General features: G+C 47.3%; 1 pseudogene; it reads left to right on the top strand.

Moving 5' to 3' along the window:
• Positions 1 to 7059: 7059 nt before the first annotated feature.
• The window catches only part of LOC147706799 (uncharacterized), a 37177-nt pseudogene continuing 21875 nt past the window's right edge, over positions 7060 to 22361 (top strand).

The raw sequence follows: 22361 nt of genomic DNA, 5'->3' as shown, positions 1-22361 counted from the left end.
CGTAAACTGATGCTTTGGTTTGGTCCAAAAATTTTCCTCAGTCAAGATGTTTCAAAACCCACCGCAAATCGCCGGAAGGAGTTTTTGGACCTCAGGCCCATGCTTCGTTCAATGAATGCTCGTTATGGCCTCATTCACCCTTGTTTCTTTAAAGTGACATACAAAGAAAGAACACTGACCTTCGAAGATCCTGCGGACCTTAAGAACTTTGTACATATGCCTAAATCTGAAGCAATGGAACTGAGTAAACCCTGAATGCTTTTTTCTCTTCTTTTTTCTTCACATGTCTACAATTAATGTATAGTAAGTTCCCTCATGCTGTGCGCTTTAAGTCCCTTTTTCAATATAATTGCCCCTTAATCATTTACTTATTATCCTTTTGTTTACGTTTAGTTTTGATGATCTGGAGCGATATGTGTTCTTTTTGTCACCCTCTGTGATCTGTATTGTCTTTCTTATCTTGCTTACATGACTAAAGTCCTTCTGATTCTGGTTATATACTCTAGATATATTTCTCAAAAGAGACTATGTTCTCTCTTCTTTCTCTTCGTTTTCCTTTTCTCTCTTTCGTCTGTCTTTCTTCAGTTTTTTCTCCCTCCCCTCCCACATTTCACTGTTGCGAGTTTTCTCTTCCCTAAGGCGATTCTGGATACCTCTTACTCTTCGTTATTTGGTCAGCTGTCTCTCAGTAAATACTATGGTATTCATTTTTCTTCTGCTACTCTTTTCCTTTCATCTTCTCAACCCTTTGGCTCTAATCTCTCTTCCATTTGTTTCAGTTTGTACCTCTTTTTGTACATAGTTTGTCAATTATCAATCCTGTTTTGCTTAATTATTTCAAATATCTATTTGGTTATGTATTTATTTCATGTTACAAGGTTTATAATCACGTTTATATATACCTATTTACCACTATTCTACTGAGTAATTTACGTCTGGTGTCATGGAATGTTAAAGGTATTCGTAATCTGGTTAAAAAGCAAAGAGTCTTATCCCACTCGCCCAAATTAAATTGTCAAATTGCCCTACTGCAGGAAACACATCATAAAGAACAAGATATTAACTCTATTAGGAAACAATCAATCAATCAATCAATATATTTGTAAAGTGCGCTACTCACCTGTGAGGGTCTCAAGGCGCTTGGGGGAGGGGAGGGGCGCTGCTACTGCTCGAACAGCTAGGTCTTGAGTAGCCTCCTGAAGGTTAGTAGGTCTTCGGTTTGCCGTTGGAGGATGGGGAGGGTGTTCCAGGACTTGGCGGCGAGGTAGGAGAATGATCTGCCGCTGGTGGTCGCTCTCCTGATTCGGGGGACGGTGGCGAGGGTGAGGTCGGCGGAGCGGAGCTGGCAGTTCGGTGTGTAGAAGCTGACCCGTTTGTTGAGGTATGCTGGTCCGGTGTTGTGGAGAGCTTTGTGTGCGTGGGTGAGGAACTTGAGGGTGATCCTCTTGTTGATGGGAAGCCAGTGCAGGTCTCTCAGGTGGGGTGTGATGTGGCTGTGGCGAGGGATGTCGAGGATCAGGCGGGCAGATGCGTTCTGAATGAGTTGCAGTCGTTTCAGCAGCTTTGCCGGGGCTCCCGCGTAGAGGGTGTTTCCGTAGTCCAGTCTGCTGCTGACGGGGGCCTGGGTGACTGTTCTTCTGGTGTCGGTGGGGATCCTCTTATAGATCTTTCGGAGCATGCAGAGGGTGTTGAAACAGGAGGATGAGATGGCATTAACTTGCTTGGTTATGGAGAGTGTAGAGTTGAGGATGAATCCCAGGTTGCGTGTGTGGTCGTTGGATGCTGGAGCTGCTTCTAGGGCAGTCGGCCACCAGGAGTCGCCCCAGGCTGAAGGCGTGGGGCTGAGGAGGAGGACCTCCGTCTTCTTCGAGTTCAGTTTCAGACGGCTGTTCTTCATCCATTCGGCGACGGCTTTCATACCTTCGTGGAGGTTGGTTTGGCGGTGAGAGGGTTCTTGGTGAGTGAGACGATCAGTTGTGTGTCGTTGGCGTAGGAGATAATGTTGAGATTGTGCAGTCTGGCAACATGAGCGAGTGGGGTCATGTAGATTTTGAACAGCGTCAGGCTGAGGGAGGATTGGCAATGTCTTTTGCTGCCAGGCTGTACAAAACAAAAATGGTGTTCTCATATCGTTCCGTAGATCTTTCAATGTTCAATTGATAAATGCATATAAAGACGATGCTGGAAGATGGCTTCTCCTCGAAGTAACCATTAATAACACTCATTTTATGATTTGCAATATATATGGACCGAATGGAGTAGATTGTAACCAACCTCTTGACCCCTTTTTAGATCGTAAGTCGAAACTAGATTTGTTCTATTTCAAATGCATAAGGCTTTCTAAAAAACTATTTTGGATAAAGGGCTCACTGATGTATGGAGAGTATTGCACCCTAATGATTTGGAATGTACCTTTTATTCTCCTGTTCATAAGTCCTTTTATAGAATAGGCTATGTGTTTTTCACACAACTTACACTTCAATTTCTCACTCATGCAGAAATAGGATCAATTCTAGTTTCCGATCATGCACCTGTTATTGGAAATGTTGATTATCCTAACCCCATTTTATCCATTCGCAGATGGCGATTTAATAACACCCTTTTACTAGATCAGCAGTTTACAGATCAATTAACACAAGAATATTTCACTCATAACCTCCCTTCAGATACGCAAATTAATTTTGCCTGGGATGGGTTCAAACAACTGCTAGAGGCTTTATAATTGATTATGTTGCCAGAAAAAAAGAAAACTCTACAGGATTCCCCAAATCTTTTAATTTAGATCAAATTCTTGAAACACAAGTATTTTTCCTCTAATAAGGATGGAACAATGTCTAAACTCATCAAATGCAAATTGAAATATAATAAGCAATCCCTCGATGATGCCTGTGGTACATTACTTCGATTTAATGCGAAAAAGTACGGCGGGCGCAATAAAGCTGGAACATCTTTCGCTAATTATCTGAAAATTTAAAATACAGAAATCTAGATTTGTTGCCATTACCGATTCCTCTGGTGTAGGACACATCACTGATTCCGAAATTTTAGATTGCTGTACTGATTAATATAAAAAATTATATACTCCAGAATCATCCTCATCCCCCTCTGCTGAACAAATTGAGTCTTTTGTTCAATCGATTCCCGAAGACCCTAATAAAAATATAAATCTATCCTCCCTGACACACCTTTATCTGAACAAGAACTGTTGAATGCCATAATCATGCTCCCTAAAGATAAAAACCCTGGGCCCGATGGCTTTACTGTACACTTTTATTTTCATTTCAAACACCTTTTAATTTCCAAATTATTACTGCTTTTTAACCATTTTTGAATGCTAATTGCACACAGGGCTCTTTTGCTCATGGCCATGCTATGCCTCATACCTGAAAAGGATAAGGATTTGTCTCAATGTGGCAATTATAGACCTATCTCATTAAACAATATGCAGTGCAAGATTTTTGCAAAATTGTTGGCTATCCGTGTCAAATCTGTTATTCCAGATTTAATAAACATGCACTAGTCTGGGTTTGTAAAGGGCAGATTCATCTCAGATAATTCAAGAACCCTTCTTAAAATTATAGATTTAGCGCTCAAACTCAATCTTCCACTACCTGCCATAACATTAGCTGCCGAAAAGGCCTTTGATTGAGCGAACTTGGATTTTATGTTTGCTGCTTTGAAATGGCGTGGTTTCAGTCTCCAAGTTATCCAATATATTAAATTATTATATTCTAATCCTTCTACCTCTATGTTGGTAAATGGTAAGCAGTCCAGTTACTTCCCCTTGCATAGGGGAACTAGGCAAGGATGCCCCCTATCTCCCCTGTTATTCATCCTTGCACTGAAACCCTTTTTAGAAACAATTCAACGATCCTCAACTTTTTCAGGTTTTCAGTTCAAAAGCTTGAATATAAAATACACTGCATATGCAGATGATATTTTACTATATGTATCTAACCCCACTACCTCCCGGACGGAATTCTTCTCCTTATTCAATTTTCCTGTTATTAGAACATATCATTCTGCTTTTACGCTTAAACATATTTTGATTTCCCTTTCAGACAATTATACAGCACCTTCCACAGTATGGGGTCAACTAGAGCATGCACAGTTTTCTCCTTTTACCTTTAAGGATACCATTCATATTACTCAACCCCCACAAGATCTAATTTCCTCCATACTTACCCACTCAATTGCAATTAGAAAACCATTACTTGCGCCTTTAAATACTATTTCTGACAACATTCTACAAACCCCACTATGGTACAATACAAACCTTAAATTAAAGAACAGGATCCTTGGGTGGAAGGAATGGATCAACAAAGGCATTATCACCAGTGCAAGCCTCGTAGGATCAGTTTGTCCACATGCAACAGACCAAAAGACTGTCTAATTATAAAACGCAGTACGTTTCAAATGTTAAACACATGGAATAAGGTCAATGGTAATGAGAAAAATATTGCTAGTTATTTATGATTAAAAATGGACTTGACTGATTGAAATGTAGACATGCAAACCTCTTTGTTGCAGGGAGTCAAGCGGAGTTGAGGGTTACATTGCGAATCTGTATGGGCAAAAACCATGATGTGGGTGGTGTGTCAAGCATCTTTGTCGTAGAGAGGCCAGTGGAGTAGCAGGGTCACATTAATAGCCTTTATAGTAACATACCATGATGAGGTGCTGTCAAGCACCCCTGTTGTAGAGAAGCGCGCAGAGTATGTACAGTGGGCACGCAGGTCCAAATCACATTACTCAAAGTTTGGATAATGATTTACCTTTCTTACTCAGGCAGAATTTGTTTCGAAAAAGGTTTTTTTAAACTCAGTATTGAGTGTGTTCCCTCATTCTAGTAGACATTATTCCCCTTGTTTCGGAGGCCTGCAAGTTAAACTTGAGCTGTGCACCTAGAATAAAAGCATTTAGGCTGCATTTACCTCTGAATTGAAATGAACATTTATCTGGCTTCCTTTCCTTTTACATTGTGCCCATTTCTAAACCAAATTGGCCTATGATATACTAATTTTCTACGAAGCAATTGGTGAACATGTTGCTGATTAAAAGGCAGTTCAGAGTGTGCCGGTTTCAAACGCTTTTTCTGAAATTATTGTAGTTCGACCCTGCTCATGTTTTATTATTGTTTGCCGCCCACGCACCTATCTCACATCTCAGTTATTTCCATCTGAAAACATAACATGGACTGTGTGCATGTTAGGTATTGCAGCCGCAGGCGCCTTACTTGTCTGCAATGTGTCACCTTAAAGGCAAGCAAAGCCTGCGGATATTCATGGGGACGATCGGTCCTCGCACACCTCTTCTCGGCAGTGGCGCCCTGCATTATGGGCGGGTGGGGGGGTAGAATTTGAGATAGGGTCGCCGCGCAGCGGGGGCATGGGGGGAGGCGGGAGGAGTTCAATGGAAAAATATCAATAAAATAAAACTTACCGTCCCGCACCATCTTCTGGATGGGTCCTGACTCCCACCGTTTGACTCGTGCGCTTTTCAATTCCGGGTCGGCCGGCTGCAGCTCTCGCATCATCATTAAAGGCGGCCTCCCTCCCACCCCCCGCCAATGAGAACTGGTGAGGTTCAGCGGGGCGCGCCCTACCAGGGCCATTTTCTCTATGTAGTCTGCTCCCACATAGAGAAAAAGGAGAGTGGGCGGTCCTGTTCGAGGGCAGGGGGGAGTGGCTTGCCCACTGTTGTGCATACAGCGCGTTTTATATTGCTTTGCACAAGAGCATACAAACACACTTGATGGTGCTTCGCATGCAGAGAGCTGGTTGCTGATGATGTGATCCCTTACCACTAGGATCTTGAGGTATGGGGCCGCTCTGCTAAAACCCACAACAGACCTTCTCAGATATAATATAATATACTAGCTAGGGAGGGTGAGAATTAGGTTTTGTTAAACCCTATTCATTTTAGCATAATACTATGCTTGCACCGTTTGTGTTCTATGGACTAGTGACTATGCTAATTACTTTGTTTCTTATAATATGTTTGCTTGTATTAGCTAAGATACTGCGCTTGAGGGCACTGCATTAGTGAATAAACATTTCAAATATGCACGTGTCCTCTTTTACTCCTGGTTCTTGATTGAAATGGTTGTATAATGAAAGAGTGTTCATGTGTTCCACGTTACCTGAAGTGTACTAAGTTCATGTTCTGGTTTGTCTAAGCATTGGGAGTTTATGATAACCAATGAGAAATTGTAGCTAGTCTAGTAGGGGATTTTTGGGTACTAAGGTGAGTTTTGGGACATCCTAATTCACAGAGGTTCCAAGCCTCTATGCACAGTTCTGTCTGAGCACGGAATCCCTGCGACATGGCGCCCAATCGTTGGTGGTCTTATAGCGTGATACTTGAGTAGTACATCATTCAGTCCTTAACACCTTCACTATTGTTTCTGGTTAACAGTGGTGTCGGACAAACCTACCTATATTAGTATAGGTCTTTTCAAGCTTGAATCTTTCTAAACGGTTTCCTTGAATTACTACCCAGTTGTGCTACAGGGTTGACTTTGTACCTTTTTCTTTCTGTGTCACTATGGCCGCGGTGGACATTCCGCAGCATAGTCGCATTGCGGTGCGTAATCATTTGCAAAATTATAATGTTCACGTGGATGGCATGGCAGTAATAATGGTAAGCAGAGGTGGCTTACCCTTATGAAATTTTTTATTCGTCGGTGACCTTCCCGCCGGTGGACGGAACTTCAGGTTTTTCCATACGTACACTCCCACTGCTGTGCCAAATGAGTATACTCCGTATAGGGCACAGGAAATTCTTCTTGATACTTGGCAGCACCGCGTTTGGTTTAATGGCGCCCTACCCCATTCATTATCAGCTCCGAGGTTAGGTCCTTTGCCCATTCCAGGCGCAACTTGACCTGTCTTGGCTGGATTTACGCCTCATCCTCAGCACAGAGCTTGTCCCGTGGCTGAAATCAGACGACTACATGTAGTCGCAATTAGCGTGATTAGGTCGTTAGTGCAATACATCACCCGCAATATCCCGGGCGGGGCCCCGGGTGGTGCGGCGCTTCCTGCCGGACAGGGCGGTATGAAGCTCAGTCCTGTTATGGTCAACACTGTGACTGAGAAGTTTGACCAGGTGGAAGCTGTATTTCCTAACACGTCTTCTGGTGAAAAACACAGGATTCTGACAATTAGCTTACCGAAGGATTTGACCCCCGAAATCAGTGACTGTGAGACCTGGGGTAAAACATTTGCAGCGGTCTACGCGAGGTGTTACGGAACCCCGTCACTGACTGTCCTACCGACGGTCCTTAAACGTGTTCAGGATGACCACGGACCGGAGGCTGCGGTTGAATTGGGTATGCGCCTCTGTGGCTCCTTTGATGTGGTTTTCGATCTCATATTTGCTAATGTCAAGGGGGATGCGGTGAACTTTCAGGTTGCCAATGCTTTGTAGGCGGTTCCCGATGCCGATAAACCCTGACAGTTGGCGAAAATTATTGTGGCGGCTTATAAAACCGTGGGCCGCAATAGTAGGGGCCTCAAGCCTTTTTCTACTAAAGAAAAAAAACAACCCCAAGGGCAGAAGTCGGAGAGTGACAAACAGCCCAAGTCCAAAAAACAAACTTAGCCTAAAAAACAGAAACAGGGAAAACAACAGCAACAACAGAAACACGAGTCTCGTCCTGTGTCTCCATTGCCTGCGCCAACAGAACGTGTTTATGACTTGCACGATTGCGCGATGACAAAATCACCTGACCGTTTTCAGGTTTCTGATCAACGTTCTCCTCGTATTTTTCAGGAGTCATCAGCTTTTTGTTACGGTGGTGGAGGAGGTGGCAAGGGTCAGGGCGCCCAGCAAGGATGCGACCAGCCCCGCCCGAAAGACGGCAAAGGCAAGCAGGACGATTCTACACAGAAAAGACCCCAGTTTCAGAAAAAGAAAGTCGCTGCTTTAACAGCACATAGATATGCCACAGATAGAGAGAACCCAGCTTCGGAATCAGACATGGGCTCTGACCTTACTGGACAGCGCGGCGGAGATCACTATAGTGCGAGAGGCCCTGCTTCCACTACTGAAGGTGACAGCGACTGACCGTTATGTTGTTGTGGAGACAGCTGACACTAGAGTAGCTGCCCCCTGACAGGATCTATGAAATAATTTTATTCATTGAAGGTGACATTCAACGCACCATAGAAGGGGTATTTTGGGAGAATCTTACGACTACCTATGATATTTTGTTAGTGGAGGCTGACTGGCCCCCACCTTTTGTGCTCGCAGCTCCGAGAGGGGAGGAGGTAATCCTCCCCAGTTTCGCGCACACAGTCTCGAAGGAGCATGCGCTGAATTTTGCAGAAGAGTGGGCTAAGGCTCTTGCGCCGTACTCACTGTGGATGGGATAAATGTTCCCCTCACCACGAGATTCCTTTGCAGTCTATGCCTCAGCCTCAACCCCAATATCACATGAAGCGCGAAGCGAAGGCTTCCGTTGCAGAAATCCTTGAACAATTGGAATATCAGGGTGTTATTGAAACTTGTGTGTCGCCAATGAATAACCCTCTTTTTACTGTAACCAAGCCTGACGGTTCATATCGTTTGGTTTTGGATTACCGGCATTTAAACTCGCATTGCCATACCTGTGCAGTACAGAATACACACGGCTCTGCTTTAGTGGATAGTCTCGTGCGTAAGCGGTTTAAAACCACGCTTGACATTTCCAATGGTTTTTATGCTCACCATTCGGATGGTCTTAGTTCCCAATGGACCTCCTTTACTTGCGGCGGTGTCCACCAACATTTCAAACGTTTGCCCATGGGCTACAAGAATAGTCCTGGAGTGTTTGCTGCCCGCATAGTCTCTCTCTTAGAGAGAGTTGACCCGGATGCTTGTTCATATGTGGATGACATTTATCTCACAGATGACGAACTGTGGGAGCATCTGTGTCGCGTTGACCGCTTAATTTGTAGCTTTGAAGACTTTGGTTACAAATTCAACTTTGCAAAATCGCACATTGCAGAGTACACGGTGTTGTGCCTGGGCTACGAGCTCAACAATAAAGGTCGAGGATTAGCTCCTCACTTCTTGGAGAAATGTGCACAGTTGCGCGCTCCGACAACTCTGAAAAAATTACAGTCTTTGCTGGGATTTTTAAATTTCGGGAGGACATACATTCCTGAATATGCCCAGCGTATCAAGCCTTTGTATGCTTTGATACAACCAAATTTTACAAAATGAAACTGGCTGCCTGAGCACTCGGCTATACTGCAATCTTTGCAGGCTGATCTGCTCGCTTCTAAATACTTATTGACTTGTGATAATCACACCAACCTGGTGATAGGAATCATCCCTGGGACGGTGGGTTTCACATACCTTACTTTTAACGAAGGAGATACAGTACCTATTGCTTACAAGTCACACTTGTACACTTCGGCTGAAATGCGATTTTCCACTGTGGAGAAAGTTTTGACGGCTGTGCAGATGGCAATTCTAAAGGAACGCGCCCTGTCACAGGGAAAACGCATGTTGGTTGTTACCCCGTGTCCTGCTTTGGAGGCAGTTACAAAGTCCAGTGTACCTAATTCTAAGGCATTGCACTCTTGGTGGATACAATGGGCTGCATCACTGACGTCTCCGGATGTCACGTTCATTTTTGATGCATCCTTACAGTCGCAGGAGTTTTTGCAATATGAGTTTGTTCATCCTGCTCCTTTGGCTATGTGGCCTTTGGAGGATTTCCATTGCATCATATACACCGATGGTTCGGCGCAGGTTGCGCATGGTTCTAAACACGCCTACATTTCGACGTGCGCCATTGTGGTAGGTGCCATGGTGAACGATGAGTTCAAGTCCAGAGTCGTGCACACGCAGACTCTAGGGGACTGCACCGCACAATAAGCAGAGTTTCGTGCTTTGATGCTTGCATTGGAGTACGCTGATTCGTGTGTGACTACACTTATCGTAAGTGATTCTTACTACTGTGTCCAGTCTTACAATGAGAACTTGTTCTTTTGGATTCAGAATGATTTTCGTGATTCCAAAGGTAGCACAATAAAACATAAAATGATCTGGATCCGAGTGGCTGAGCTTAAAGAGCAGTTGCCACTCGTGTTTGTAATTCATACTCTCGGTCACCAGCGCGTTGGAGTCCATGCTGTCAGCAACTCGCTTGCTGATGAAGCCGCAAAATCAGCGGTATCGACATATTTAGTTGCAGCAGTCACACGGTCCAAAAGTAAGATTGATGACGACATCTTGGTGGCTGTTGCTGCCACTGAGAAAGGAGATAAATATCCTCAGGGGTTCCCTTCGAAGTACACATTCCACTTAAGTCCCGATAAGGTTCCTTATGTGAAAATACCTGAAGTTGGAGAGAGATTGATTCCCAACTTGGATCGCAGACATTTACTGATCACGGCGGCCCATCAAGGGGTTGCGTCTGCACATGAGGGCGTTTCAGCTAATGTGTCTCAGTTGCAACAACGTTTTTGGTGGCGGAGCCTGAACAAACAGACGCGTGACTTTGTCCTTCAATGTGACATATGCCAGCAGATTAAGCCTTCAACTGCTACGCGTCCGCCCCAAACGCAGTTTTTCATTCCTAATAAGCCATTTGGTTGTGTTTATTTAGATCACTGCGGTCCTTTTTCTTCTGATACTGCGTATAAGTACATCTTAGTAGCAGTTGATTCATGCACACGCTTTGTTTGGGTCTGGCCTCATCGCAGCGCTGATTCACGGACTGTCATCAGGGATTTGCGTGTCTTTGTAGGGATTTTTGCCTGTGGTACCTTCAATTCGGATCAGGGTCCTGCTTTCGCCTCTAAGGCGTATAGGGATGCCATGAGTTCGATGGAATTCCGAGTCAAGTTTTCGTCTCCATACCGACCTGAGGGTAATAGTGCTGTGGAACGAATGAACCGTGACTTAAAGCAATCACTGACAGCTCGAGTTATAGGCACTCGCAGAAACTGGCTGGCCCATCTCAATGGCGTGCAGCGTGCTCTTATTAATCTCCCTAGAAGGTCTCTGGGTGGGCGGACCCCATAAGAAATGCTCTTTGGTATCAAGATGTAGGTCACGGACCTTGACCGTCTAGACGCGGTCGGTTCGGGTGCCTCCTTTGACGTAGATGAACATTGCAATGTTTTACAGACTCTAAAAGAGACCAGAGACAGTCTTGCAAAGGAACATTTGCCCTCCACCTCGGATGATGCGTTGCAGTTCCCGGTAGTTGGCTGGCTACCCCAAGTTGAAGAACTGGTTCGGGAGAAGACCTCTAAAAAACTTCCTGGGACGCCGCGAGGAAACTTTGCCTGCTCTTATCCGTACCTGCATCGGCTCTACTTCTTGCCGCTCCCGCTTCGCGGGAGCCGCTGCGTGGAAGCTTTGCCCACCAACGCTGCCTGTTTGCCCTGTGTTTGCTGAGGTGCTGAGAGGCTACAGGGGAGCCGCGCGGCAGGGACTCACTCTCCCAGGAGTCCCTGCGTGACCAACCAACATCCGGTCAGCGCCCCCTGTGTGACCCGCCCCAGCCGGCAAACAGGTGAAAAGGACCCCGGACCAGCCGACCAGTGTGACCTCTAAAAAACTTCCTGGGACGCCACGAGGAAACTTTGCCTGCTCTTACCCGTACCTGCATCAGCGCCACTTCTTGCCGCTCCCGCTTCTCGGGAGCTGCTGCATGGAAGCTTTGCCCACCAACGCTGCCTGTTTGCCCTGTGTTTGCTGAGGTGCTGAGAGGCTACAGGGGAGCCGCGCGGCAGGGACTCACTCTCCCAGGAGTCCCTGCGTTACCAACCAACATCCGGTCAGCGCCCCCTGCGTGCCCGCCCCAGCCGGCAAACAGGTGAAAAGGACCCCGGACCAGCCGACCAGTGTGACCTCTAAAAAACTTCCTGGGACGCCGCGAGGAAACTTTGCCTGCTCTTACCCATACCTGCATCGGCGCTACTTCTTGCTGCTCCCGCTTCGCGGGAGCCGCTGCGTGGAAGCTTTGCCCACCAACGCTGCCTGGATGTATGACGTTACTCCGCATACCGTTACAACTACCTACCATTACAACGCGACCATTACAACGCATACCATTACAACGTATAGCGCTTTGGGGTGCTGGATAGTGGTAAGTATAATTTACTATTCTAACTCCAGTCCCCGTGGACCCTAGGGAAGGTGTTGGATAGTAAATTATACTTATTCCCTATCCTAGAGCGCCCCCCAGCGCAATGCGTTGTAATGGTATGCGTTGTAAAAGTCGCGTTGTAATGGTAGTGCGGAGTAAAAAATGCGTTGTAACAGGTGCATACCACGCTGCCTGTTTGCCCTGTGTTTGCTGAGGTGCTGAGAGGCTACAGGGAAGCCGCGCGGCAGGGACTCACTCTCCCACGAGTCCCTGCGTGACCAACCAACATCCGGTCAGCGCCCCCTGCGTGCCCCGCCCCAGCCGGCAAACAGGTGAAAAGGACCCCGGACCAGCCGACCAGTGTGACCTCTAAAAAACTTCCTGGGACGCCGCAAGGAAACTTTTCCTGCTCTTACCCGTACCTGCATCGGCGCTACTTCTTGCCGCTCCCGCTTCGCGGGAGCCGCTGCGTGGAAGCTTTTTGCCCACCAACGCTGCCTGTTTGCCCTGTGTTTGCTGAGGTGCTGAGAGGCTACAGAGGAGCCGCGCGGCAGGGACTCACTCTCCCAGGAGTCCCTGCGTGACCAACCAACATCCGGTCAGCGCCCCCTGCGTGCCCTGCCCCAGCCGGTAAACAGGTGAAAAGGACCCCGGACCAGCCGACCAGTGTGACCTCTAAAAAACTTCCTGGGACGCCGCGAGGAAACTTTGCCTGCTCTTACCCGTACCTGCATCGGCTCTACTTCTTGCCGCTCCCGCTTCGCGGGAGCCGCTGCGTGGAAGCTTTGCCCACCAATGCTGCCTGTTTGCCCTGTGTTTGCTGAGGTGCTGAGAGGCTACAGGGGAGCCGCGCGGCAGGGACTCACTCTCCCAGGAGTCCCTGCGTGACCAACCAACATCCGGTCAGCGCCCCCTGAGTGCCCCGCCCCAGCCGGCAAACAGGTGAAAAGGACCCCGGACCAGCCGACCAGTGTGACCTCTAAAAAACTTCCTGGGACGCCGCAAGGAAACTTTTCCTGCTCTTACCCGTACCTGCATCGGCGCTACTTCTTGCCGCTCCCGCTTCGCGGGAGCCGCTGCGTGCAAGCTTTTTGCCCACCAACGCTGCCTGTTTGCCCTGTGTTTGCTGAGGTGCTGAGAGGCTACAGGGGAGCCGCGCGGCAGGGACTCAATCTCCCAGGAGTCCCTGCGTGACCAACCAACATCCGGTCAGCGCCCCCTGAGTGCCCCGCCCCAGCCGGCAAACAGGTGAAAAGGACCCCGGACCAGCCGACCAGTGTGACCTCTAAAAAACTACCTGGGACGCCGCGAGGAAACTTTGCCTGCTCTTACCCGTACCTGCATCGGCGCTACTTCTTGCCGCTCCCACTTCGCGGGAGCCGCTGCATGGAAGCTTTGCCCACCAACGCTGCCTGTTTGCCCTGTGTTTGCTGAGGTGCTGAGAGGCTACAGGGGAGCCGCGCGGCAGGGACTCACTCTCCCAGGAGTCCCTGCGTGACCAACCAACATCCGGTCAGCGCCCCCTGTGTGACCCGCCCGAGCCGGCAAACAGGTGAAAAAACCCTGGACCAGCCGACCAGTGTGACCTCTAAAAAACTTCCTGGGACGCCGCGAGGAAACTTTGCCTGCTCTTACCCGTACCTGCATCGGCGCTACTTCTTGCCGCTCCCGCTTTGCGGGAGCCGCTGCGTGGAAGCTTTGCCCACCAACGCTGCCTGTTTGCCCTGTGTTTGCTGAGGTGCTGAGAGGCTACAGGGGAGTCGCGCGGCTGGGACTCACTCTCCCAGGAGTCCCTGCGTGACCAACCAACATCCGGTCAGCGCCCCCTGCGTGCCCGGCCCCAGCCGGCAAACAGGTGAAAAGGACCCCGGACCAGCCGACCAGTGTGACCTCTAAAAAACTTCCTGGGACGCCGCGAGGAAACTTTGCCTGCTCTTACCCGTACCTGCATCGGCGCCACTTCTTGCAGCTCCCGCTTCGCGGGAGCCACTGCATGGAAGCTTCGCCCACCAACGCTGCCTGTTTGCCCTGTGTTTGCTGAGGTGCTTAGAGGCTACAGGGGAGCCGCGCGGCAGGGACTCACTCTCCCAGGAGTCCCTGCGTGACCAACCAACATCCGGTCAGCGCCCCCTGCGTGCCCCGCCCCAGCCGGCAAACAGGTGAAAAGGACACCGGACCAGCCGACCAGTGTGACCTCTAAAAAACTTCCTGGGACGCCGCGAGGAAACTTTGCCTGCTCTTACCCGTACCTGCATCGGCGCTACTTCTTGCTGCTCCCGCTTCGCGGGAGCCGCTGCGTGGAAGCTTTGCCCACCAACGCTGCCTGTTTTACCTGTGTTTGCTGAGGTGCTGAGAGGCTACAGGGAAGCCGCGCGGCAGGGACTCACTCTCCCAGGAGTCCCTGCGTGACCAACCAACATCCGGTCAGCGCCCCCTGCGTGCCCCGCCCCAGCCGGCAAACAGGTGAAAAGGACCCCGGACCAGCCGACCAGTGTGACCTCTAAAAAACTTCCTGGGACGCCGCAAGGAAACTTTTCCTGCTCTTACCCGTACCTGCATCGGCGCTACTTCTTGCCCCTCCCGCTTCGCGGGAGCCGCTGCGTGGAAGCTTTTTGCCCACCAACGCTGCCTGTTTGCCCTGTGTTTGCTGAGGTGCTGAGAGGCTACAGAGGAGCCGCGCGGCAGAGACTCACTCTCCCAGGAGTCCCTGCGTGACCAACCAACATCCGGTCAGTGCCCCCTGCGTGCCCTGCCCCAGCCGGCAAACAGGTGAAAAGGACCCCGGACCAGCCGACCAGTGTGACCTCTAAAAAACTTCCTGGGACGCCGCGAGGAAACTTTGCCTACTCTTACCCGTACCTGCATCGGCGCTACTTCTTGCCGCTCCCGCTTCGCGGGAGCTGCTGCGTGGAAGCTTTGCCCACCAACGCTGCCTGTTTGCCCTGTGTTTGCTGAGGTGCTGAGATGCTACAGGGGAGCCGCGCGGCAGGGACTCACTCTCCCAGGAGTCCCTGCGTGACCAACCAACATCCGGTCAGCGCCCCCTGCGTGCCCCGACCCAACCGCCCTCCCACCTATGAAATCAGGAGAGGAAGCGCCTCGCGGGACGCCCGGGGCTAAGCCCGGGCAAAGGGCGGGCCCTCTACGGCCCTCATCGGCAGGAAGAGACAGGGCCTGGAACGCAGGTCAAAACATCATCCGTGAGTTTTCTTAACTAACACCCATCTCTGCAATTGTACGAAAGTCATCCTGTCCAACAGCGTTGTGCGGTATAACTCGGTGGTAACCAGCGTTACAGCCTCCTAATATGTCGAAGTCAAAATCGACTCAAGCTGTCAATACTATTGACAATTACATGGTTCAGGTTGTTGCAAAAATAAACAGTGATAGGAGATCCTCACTGGGGCTGAGCCTTTCCCCTATACTGCCAGCACCTGATAACATGTCTCTTGACACACCTGCCCTCGACATTAGCAATGAGGTTTTTCAGCAACCTGAGAATAATCCATTAACACAGCTATTAGTAGATATAGCCGACTCAGTTGCTGAGAGTATACCTGATGAAGACATAGTGTTGTTAGAAGAGGAGCCCCCAGCACCGGTACCAGCTCCAAGAGCAGTTAAAGGGGGGGGGAAGAGTCTTTCAAAACGGGGCGGGCTTCGCTCAAGTAAAAAACGCCTAGATATATTCCCACCGAAAAGTACTGGAAAAGATGTAAGGGGAACCTCTAGGGAAAGTTACTTTTGGACGAAGACCAATTTAAGAAACTGTTAAATGCCCTAAATAGCAAAATTAAGACCATAACTAAACCTCTCCTATGTAAAATAGACCACCTCACTGAAGAGGTGAACAGGCTGGGGGGACTTTTGCAAAAATCACTAGAGGAAGCAGCAAAAATTGCTAAACAAGAGACACTTAGAGTCGAGTCAAAAAATACACTGACAGCCCCCAGGCAAGAACCCTTAGAAAATACTCCCCTTATCCCTATGCTGTCCAATGATATAGGGGGGGGGGGTTCCAGGGGACTAGGTATTAACATCGGTGATTTTGAAGGGTCAAGTCAAAGGGACAGGCTGATAGATTCCAACATATAGAAGGGACCAGTAGAACTAATTGTTGAGGTATCCCCCCTGGTATTGGTCCTGGCGAATGTTCCCCATTTAGAATCTGGGCAAGTAGAGAATCCATCTTCCCTAATAAATAAATCATTGCACTGGCTATCAATGAACATGGCCTTTTCTCCGGGGGGAATGGATCAGTTGGCACAAGAAGTTGTGAAGGCTAATAGAGTAGAATGGATCGGGGGTGGTAACAAAAAATTTAGAGGGGATTGTATGGTGTTACACTTCTCTGATCCTGAAGTACTGCCAAACATTCTAGCAAATATATATCCTCCCCAGCGCAGATCCACAGAGATAGTTCCTCTAACCCTAGATTTTTTCTATGCAAAGAAAGGGAATATTCTAAATCCCACAGTACTTAGAACAAAATGGAATTCTGTGGTAAGAAAAGGCAAACCCCTTGGTATAAGAAGTAACTGGGGCATACCAACGGAAAATAGATTCTCTGCCCTTTCTGATCTCAACGAGTGTGACTAACTGAAAGGGCGGATGAGTATAGCCAAGGGTAACATAGCAGGGATTCAAGAGAAGGGAACTGGCATTGCTAAGAAGCTTATTGTCACTAATTCTAGTAATAGGAGGATACCCTGTTGTACTGGGGATCATCCTTGAATTAAGGGACACTTGGCTTCCACTCCCCGCATTACTGAAAACAGCAGGGCAACTAGCCCCCTACCCATTCTGGCTCAACCCCCGCATGCCCAATATGTATCACCATTAAAGGCGAGGGCCAGTTCGCTGAAGGAAGGTCTTAAATTCCTATCCTGGAATCTGCCGGGAATCTCCCACAAACTAGAGTCCCCAGAGTGGTGTGAATTTGTTGACAGCCACGATGTAATTATGTTCCAAGAAACCTGGTCAGTGATCCCTGTCCATCGCCAGGGCTTTTTAAATGTCTTTGTCCCTGCGAAAAAGAATCCAAAAGGGCGGCCCTCAGGGGGACTAATTACATGGGTACGCCAATCACTCCAATGCACTATTAGAGCGAGACCCGTTAACAATTGTGACTTACTACCAATTGTGATAACCTGGCCTGACGGCCATGAGATGGCCCTCTACAACATATATGCTAGGGGAACAATAGGGGGTAAAGCTTCGGAGGTGGTAGTAGCGCTAGATAATGATTTAGAGAATCTTCCAACGCATATCACCATCCTAGTGGGGGGTGACATGAACACAACATTCGAACCACTAGGCCAGGAGGATATTGAAATGTCCTTAGAGGAAGATACTAAATGGGGAGTCCCTCAACTGGATTTACCTGCGGCAAAGAAATGGTCTGAAGTGGCAGTACAAATAAAGAGATTTGTGTTTGGCTAGGGGGTGCAGGGCAGCAAATGGCCACACCCCCTCAGACCTTCATGGTGCTCACACCTTTGACAACACAAGAACAAGCAGTCGGATAGACTACATCCTTGTAGATGTCAGAGATTGGCATAAGTTGATAGATATGAAAGTGGCACCTAGATTGGAGAGCGATCACAACCCGTTGTGCTTGCTCTTCAAATTGAACCAAGGAGTAATATTGCCAAATCCGGAAAGTGGCGTCACGCCACTAGATATTATTTTAACTAATAACCATCTCCACGTTAAATGGGCAACTCTGTTGGATAAGCCAGGGGAAATGTAAGATCTATTGGAGGTTGTTGTAAAAGAGGTTAGTAGATTGCAGGATCATTGTAATGAGCCTAATTTTAATAAATTAATCGAAGAGTCACACCCCAAATTTTTTCTTAACATGCAGGGGTTCTTTTTAAAAAAAAGTTCATCAGGGAAAGGTTGCTTGTCCTCAGAGAAATAAAGGATGGTATGACCATTCTTGTAGAAAGGCACGGCAGAACCTCAGCCTAGCGTTGAGGAGTAAAGAAGGAGTGTTGAAGGCCAAGGACGACTATAGAAAGGTTAAAGCTAGGGCAAAAAAGCTGTGGGATGAAAACCAATGGCTAGATCTTAAAAAAGCCTGCGCAGCTTAACAGCAGAAAGAGTTTTGGGCTATCTTAAAATGGGGCAGGAGGGGAATTGCAGAGTGTCCAAAAAATCATGTGGCTAAGGAAGCATGGGTGGATTTCTTTAAACCGCAATATGCTGACAACTCCCCTTTGGGTTTCCACCCGCCCCCCAAAATGGTATTTTATAGCCATGAAGTATTCTCACGGGGGGATGTAAATGTAGCATTGGAGAGGGTGACAAGAGGTATGGCTCCAAGAATTGACGGAATACCGGCAGATGTATTTTTATCTGACCGGGCTAATTGGTGCCAATATTTTGTTTGGCTTGCAAACTCCATCGCTCAAAGAGCTGAGATACCAGCTTCATGGAAGGGCGCGGAGATCATTCCAGTTTTTAAAAAAGGGGAAAAGGCTTTACCAAGTAATTATAGACCCATCAGTCTTATCGACTCAGCACATAAACTGATGGGTAGAATGATATAAAATAAAATACAAGCCTGGATAGATGATAAGGATATCCTTTTCCCATACCAAGCTGGCTTCCGCCCCCTAACTAGCTCTGTCGACCAGGTATTCCATTTTTTAACTCTTTACTGGAAAAACGTGACCTTGACAAACGGCCGACTATATGCCGTTTTTGTCGACTTAAAGTCAGCATTTGACTTAGTACCTCGACAAAAACTGTGGATTGTTCTTAGTGAGCTTGGAATTAGCCCCGAGCTATTGACTTTGTTAGTGCATATGCACAAACACAACTACGCCAGGATTAGGTGGGGTGCACAGGGGGACGTCACAGACTCTTTTCCCGTGGAGCGTGGGGTGAGGCAGGGATGCGTCCTGGCCCCCGCCTTATTCTCCCTTTATATCAACGGCGTAGTAGACTATTTAAAGAAATCACCAACTGATGCCCCTACGCTAGATGGGGAGCGGGTTCCAGTATTAATGTTTGCTGATGACACTCTACTGGTCTCACGGACCCCTAGCGGATTACAAAAGACAATAGATGCATTTGGAGATTTCTGTCGGATTCGTGGCCTGGAATTAAACACTACAAAGACCAAGTTTATGAATTTGAATCCCGCTAAGCAATTCAAGGGCAAAATAAATTTTAATGGGTCTGCTTTGGAAGAGGTGAATGCTTTCGCTTACCTTGGAATTTCTTTGCAGGGCAGTATGAATTGGAAATCTCACATTGACTCTGTGGTTTTAAAGTTCCACCAGCTGGCTGGGGCCATAGCACAAAAACATAAATCTTCATTAACAAAACCCATCCAGCCTATTATGGAGATTTATAGTATGAAAGTGCTGGGCGCCTGTCTTTATGGATCAGAGCTATGGGGCTTCGCCAATCTGGGTGTCTTGGCTACTGCAGAGAACAAATTCCTTCGCCGGTTGGTTGGCGTCCCGCAGAGCACTCCATCGATCCCTCTCCTTTATGATCTTGGGAGGAAAAAGACCTAGGATATGGCTCGATTGCGCCCACTTTTATACTGGAGGCGCATAAAGACTACACCTGAACTGGGTCATTATGCATCTGCTCTCATGGATATTATTAGCTCTGATCGGTTCCATAAAATAACCTGGCTTAAATAAATCAGGAACTTGCTGCAAAAACTGCATCTAGACCACTTATGGACTACTACTGACCCTTCCGCCTTTCCATCTAAGGTGTTGTTGAAATAAATGTATTGGGACATGGTACAGCAATCTGTTTTAATTTCCAATCAACCCTCTATGTTAACAGCCCAGTATTTGGAGTCTAAATTAACCCCAAATTGTGAACAGTACTGGGATCTGATCACAAAACCCTTGGACAGAAAGCTGTATTTCCAGTTCAGAGTTGGTTGCCTACCTCTAAATACTTTTACTTTACAATGGTCACCAAGTAATGTTAATACATGTTGCTACTGCAAGGTTCACGTTGAGGATATTCCACTCTTTTTGTTTGTATGCCCCTTGTATGCTGCTCCAAGAAGTAGATGGCTAAAACCAGTGTGCAAGAATTTGGGTATAAGAAAATACCTAGAAGCACTAAGAATACTAAGATCAAATTGTGCCCCTAATCTTGCAATTGCCCTAGCCAAATACTTGGGATGGGCCTGGATTATCCGCACCCGCACTTTAACTGCAATTTATCATGAATGATGAAAAGTATTTTTTTTGAGCTAGACTTATTCTTTATGTACCAGGCATAGATACCCTGATTTTTAAACTGTATAAATTCTTTTTAGTGTAAAGAATTTGCCAGCAATTTGTATTTAATGTGTATCTTAATTTGATCTTAAGCTTAGTATAGTATTTATTTATGTTTAGAATAGGGATAAAATGCTTTTATGACAATGCTGTCGAATAAAGTGTTGAAACTGGTTCGGGAGAAGATCGCTAATAAAAAGGAATTTGGTCCCTCATACCGTGCTCCGGTTCCTGTGCTTGGAGTGAAGGGCACAAGAACAGTCATATTACCACCACTTCCAGGTCATAAAGAGAACAGGTATATCTCCATTGACAATGTCAAAATACACAGAGTGGTCGATTCTTCTTAGCATGACACCAGCAGTCTCATGTCCCTCGATAGTGAGAAAATCTGTTTTGGCAACTTCTTCAGATCATGCACCAGAGGTGGCCCTCAAGATGCCTGCAGTTTCAAGTCCTTTATTGAGTGCTTTGCCTGGTGCTCGCCTTGATGATACAGACTCCACCTACCCAACTGACTTATCGAGGCCTGATTTGCAAACTCGTTTAGCCACAGAATCCAGATTTTCATTTGACACTGTTTCATGTATGTCTGGGAAGCCCGCAAGGCTGAGAGCCTACGCGACATTGTTTAAAACACATTTTTAATTACCCCTTGGACTTACATGTGGCTGGGGCTTTTTGCTCTCTATCTTTTTATGTCAATTGGTTTTGTGTTTTATTTTTTTCAATTTATAAATGGACATTATGTCGAGGAGAGAACATGCATTAGACATCTGAATGGAACATTGGCTCCCCACTCCTCATCACATTCAGCCCACAGATTGAAAAGAGACTTGGCCTCTGTTAACATCACCGCGTGGCCTGTCATGGATGGAATATTATGGGATGCAGTTAAATATCAAATCCATGGTCCGACTGAAGTTATTAATGTTCCTAATGTACTTAGAGTTAACATGGGGGATGTGGTTCAACAAAACATACACTCTGATGATTGTGATGTTCAGGCCGTAGAGGCTTTGTTTGCTGATTTAAAGTATTATGCTGCCTTTGATGCTGAAGATTTATATTTAGAATCTGCTAATTCTGAGGATTTGTTTTGCTTCCAACATTTTGGCAATCATTACTTGCAGAAAACTAATTCTTGGAGAAGTTCTGTGAATTATACCCAATGGGAACATTGCCCAGCTCCTTTAAGAGGCAGCTCAAACTAGGCATGGGCGGAAAATCCGTTCCGCTCGCGGATTTTGCGGATTTTCGGGAAATCCGCAATCCGCGAGATTCGCGAATCTCCCGCAAAATCCGCAAATCCGCGAGCAGCGGATTTTGCTCGCACTGCTCGCACTGTTCGCGTGAGTTCGCGTGAGTTCGCGCCCCGCGAATAAGTGCAAAATTGCAGAAATACGATCTTAGCAAAACTGAAAGTAACTACTTACCAGGTTCAAAAGTTCAGGCTCATCATTAGTAGTCATTTCCTGTAGTGCTTCCTGAGGGGCCCCTCCAGAGTTCAGTTGCCAGTTGAAACTATTATGTGACCCTGCTCTGAACCTCAGAATAGTTACACATATGCCACAAAGGTCCTGAATTACAGCTAAGGGAGACAAGCAGGAGCCAGGCTGGAAGTTAAAATCCAATAATCAGCCCCTAATTCATTATTGTCAGTTGGGGCAGGGCAGGTGTTGTAACTAATTTTGCAACAATGAAAGCACTTAGCAAGTGCAAAAGATCACTAATCAGGGCGCACTAAGGAAGCAGGTGCCAGCTAAAAAAATATTCTGTGACACATTAATCAGCCCCAAATTAATTCAGGTCACTTGAGGCAGGGAAGGTGTGCTTTGCTTTGCCGAAAATAATGTACACTGGACAACCAGAGGGTGTGGTGATGAAACAGAGGGTGGCATGGGTGGGCCAGAGGGTGGCATGAGTAGTCAGAGAGTGGCAGTGGTGACAGAGAGTGGCAGTGATGAAGAAGAGTGTCCCAAACAGGCTGGACACGTAGAAAC

The sequence above is a fragment of the Lissotriton vulgaris genome, chromosome 6 (assembly GCF_964263255.1).
Source record: "Lissotriton vulgaris chromosome 6, aLisVul1.2, whole genome shotgun sequence".
Taxonomy (NCBI): Eukaryota; Metazoa; Chordata; class Amphibia; order Caudata; family Salamandridae; genus Lissotriton; species Lissotriton vulgaris.
Note: the sequence above shows the minus strand (reverse complement) of the source record. Positions and strands in the feature narration are given on the sequence as shown.